Raw genomic sequence first — 3,693 nt, forward strand, 5'->3', positions numbered from 1 at the left:
AAGATCATCAATTTATGTAGATATTTTAAACTTAATTACAATTTTACTTAGCCCTTTCTTATACTGATATCAAAGTCTTTTAGTTTATTTTCTCCTCTTTTCTGAGATAGAATCTTTTCTCCTCTCTGTGACATATAACATATTTTTACCAAATTTTATGTACTTTGCTTTAATATATTATACCAAATCATGTGTTTAAACAATAATGTTATTTAAAGCTTCAGAAGGTTTTACTTTTCTAAAACAAAATTGGATCTTATCCAAGAGTATTATAAAAGAATACCCGTGATCTCTTAGCTGTTTTGCTATTTCATTTTTTAACAGCTTTATTGAGGCAAAATTTATACACAATAAACTGCATGTTTATAGTGTATAATTTGATAAGTTTTGACATGTGTATACACTGTGAAACCATTAGCACATTCCAGATAATGAACATGGGCATTACCCGCAATAGTTTGTTTATACCCTTTTGTAATCTCTCCTTTTTGTTCCCCTCCCTGCCCACCCCCCATCTCCAGGCGACCACTGATCTGCTTTCTGTCATTATAGATGGCATTTTCTAGAATTTTATAGAAATGAAGCCATACAGTATGTACTCTCTTTTTGTCTGGCTACTTTCTTTTTTTAAAAAATTTATTTATTTTATTTTTGGCTGCGTTGGGTCTTCGTTGCTGCACACGGGCTTTCTTTAGTTGTGGAGAGTGGGGGTTACACTTCCTTTCGGTGTGCGGGCTTCTCATTGCGGTGGCTTCTCTTTGTTGCGGAGCACGGGCTCTAGGCACGCGGGCTTCAGTAGTTGTGGCACGTGGGCTCTAGAGTGAAGGCTCAGTAGTCGTGGCGCACGGGTTAGTTGCTCCGCGGCACGTGGGATCTTCCCGGACCAGGGCTTGAACCCGTGTCTCCTGCATGGGCAGGTGGATTCTTAACCACTGCGCCACCAGGGAAGTCCCTGGCTACTTCCATTTGGAATAATTATTATGAGATTCATCCAAGTTGTCATGTATATTAATTGTTCGTTCCCTTTTATCGATGAATAGTATTCCATTGTACAGTTATAGCATAATTTACTCATCTACTCAACTATTGATATACCTTTGAGTTGTTTCCAGTTTTTCGTCACTACAAATAAAGCTGCTATGAGCATTCATGTGCAAGTCTTTCTATGGACACACGCTTTCATTTATTTTGGGTGACTACTTTGGAGTGGAATGGCTGGGTCGTATGGTACTTATATTTTTAACTTTTTAAGAAGCTACTGAACTGTTTTCCAAAGCATTTTAAACATTTTACATACCCACCAGCTGATGATGAGAACTCCAGGTGTTCCAGTCCTCACCAACACTTAGTATGTCAGTCTTTTTAATTTTAGACATTACAATGGGTGGTTCAATTTCCATTTCCCTAACGACTAATGATGTTGAGCATCCTTTCATGTGCTTATCTGCCATCCATACATCTTGGATGAAGTGTCATTAAATGTTTGGTAGAATTCAGGAGTGAAACCATCTGGGTCTGGAGTCTTCTTTGTGGGGAGGTTTTAAACTACATTTTCAAACTCTTTAATAGATAGAGGACTACTGGTGTTATCCATTTTTTCTCGAATGAGCTTTGGTAGTTTGCATCTTTCGAGGAATTTGTCCATTTCATTTAAGCTGTCGAATTTACTGGCATAAAGTTGTTCATAATATTCCTTTATTATCCTTTAATTATCTGTAGAGTCTATAGTAATGTCACCTCTCTCATTCCTGATGATGTTAATCTACTGTCTTTTTGCTTGCATTATTTCCAGTGAGAAAACTATTGTCATCCTAATACGTAATGTGTCTTTTTTCTCTGACTGCTTTTAAGATTTTTCTCTTTACCACTGACTTTTAGCAATTCGAGTATGATATGTCTTGATATAATTTTCTTCATGTTTCTCGCACTTAGGATTTGTTGAGTTTCTTGGATCTGTAGGTTTCCAGTTTGCATCAATTTCTGAAACATTTTAGCCATTATTTCTTCAATTTTGGGGGTCCTCTTCTCTCTTCCCTCTTCCCTCCTTTGCGGACTCCAATTACATGTATCAATGTATTTAGCAGCTTGAAGTTGTCCCACATTTCACCGATGCTCTGGTCATTTTACAACAGCTTATCTTACTTAATTTTATTTATTTTTATCGTGAATACATATATATATTTCTCATGAACGTTGCCATTTTAAGCCATTTTAAAAAGTTGTATATGACACCATTCTTTATAGATTGGAAAAAGTAACCCTTTTTGTGAGTACATGATGAAAATTAATAAATTGTTCTCCTTATTAGGGCAAAAGGAAAGCAATATAGTGTTGCTATTGTGAGGTTAAAACATTTCAACTTTTTAAACAGTGGAGCAGCACCTCGTCCTAGATATAAGATCAACGTCTCGGGCCTCCCTGGTGGCGCAGCGGTTGAGCGTCTGCCTGCCGATGCAGGGGACGCGGGTTCGAGCCCTGGTCCGGGAAGATCCCCACGTGCCGCGGAGCGACTGGGCCCGCGAGCCACGACTACTGAGCCTGCGCGTCTGGAGCCCGTGCCCCGCCACGAGAGAGGCCGCGACGGCGAGAGGCCCGCGCCCCGCGATGAAGAGTGGCCCCCGCTCGCCGCAACTAGAGAAAAGCCCTCGCGCGGAAACGAAGACCCAACGCAGACACAAATAAATAAATAAATAAATAAATAAAATTATTAAAAAAAAAAAAAAAAAACAAACCCAGTATTATGTACTTGAAAGTTGCTAAGAAAGTACATCTTAAATGTTCTCATGGGCTTCCCTGGTGGCGCAGCGGTTGAGCGTCTGCCTGCCGATGCAGGGGACGCGGGTTCGAGCCCTGGTCCGGGAAGATCCCCACGTGCCGCGGAGCGACTGGGCCCGCGAGCCACGACTACTGAGCCTGCGCGTCTGGAGCCCGCGCCCCGCCACGAGAGAGGCCGCGACGGTGAGAGGCCCGCGCCCCGCGATGAAGAGTGGCCCCCGCTCGCCGCAACTAGAGAAAAGCCGTCGCGCGGAAACGAAGACCCAACGCAGACACAAATAAATAAATAAATAAATAAATTAAAAAAAAAAAAAAGATCAATGTTTGATTATTGCTTTCTTTTTTTTTTTTGATGTTAGCAGTTGTTGAAGCTTAATGCCTAGGTTCATTTATTTATTGGGAGTTGCAAAATAATATTCCAGTTATATCCTTTTTTCTTATTTATCAGCTGGAATAGATTTATAAAGAGATGCTTCCTCTCACCTACCAAAAAATATGGAACGCTTCACAAATTGGCATGTCATCCTTGCGCAGGGGCCACGCTAATCTTCTCTGTATCGTTATAATTTTAGTACATGTGCTGCCGAAGCGAGCACCATTTTAGCCATTTTTAAGCGTACAATTCAGTGGCATTAGTTACATTCACCATGTTGCGCAACCATCACCATAGCTATTTCCAAAACTTTTTCAACACCCCACACAGAAATTCTGTACCCATTAAGCAATAACTCTCTGCTTCCCTTTCCCCCAGACCCTGGTAACCTCTAGTCTACTTTCTGTCTCTATGAATTAGACGGTGTTCTTTAAAGCTCCTAAGCACCAAATTTTAATCTCAATTCGTTTCCAAAACATTTGTCCAACTTAAAAAGCTCCAAGTTGAAAATTATAATACATAAACTACATGGGCATAAAACCTTT

The 3,693-nt window shown here is 40.4% G+C and overlaps 1 non-coding gene across 1 annotated transcript; it reads right to left on the reverse strand.

The window, feature by feature from the left end:
* Window positions 1-3,264: 3,264 nt before the first annotated feature.
* LOC137750816 (U6 spliceosomal RNA) lies at window positions 3,265-3,371 on the reverse strand. Its single transcript, XR_011070598.1, has one exon. It is a non-coding gene; the product is annotated as a U6 spliceosomal RNA (small nuclear RNA).
* Window positions 3,372-3,693: the final 322 nt, after the last annotated feature.

The sequence above is a fragment of the Eschrichtius robustus genome, chromosome 16 (assembly GCF_028021215.1).
Source record: "Eschrichtius robustus isolate mEscRob2 chromosome 16, mEscRob2.pri, whole genome shotgun sequence".
NCBI lineage: Eukaryota > Metazoa > Chordata > Mammalia > Artiodactyla > Eschrichtiidae > Eschrichtius > Eschrichtius robustus.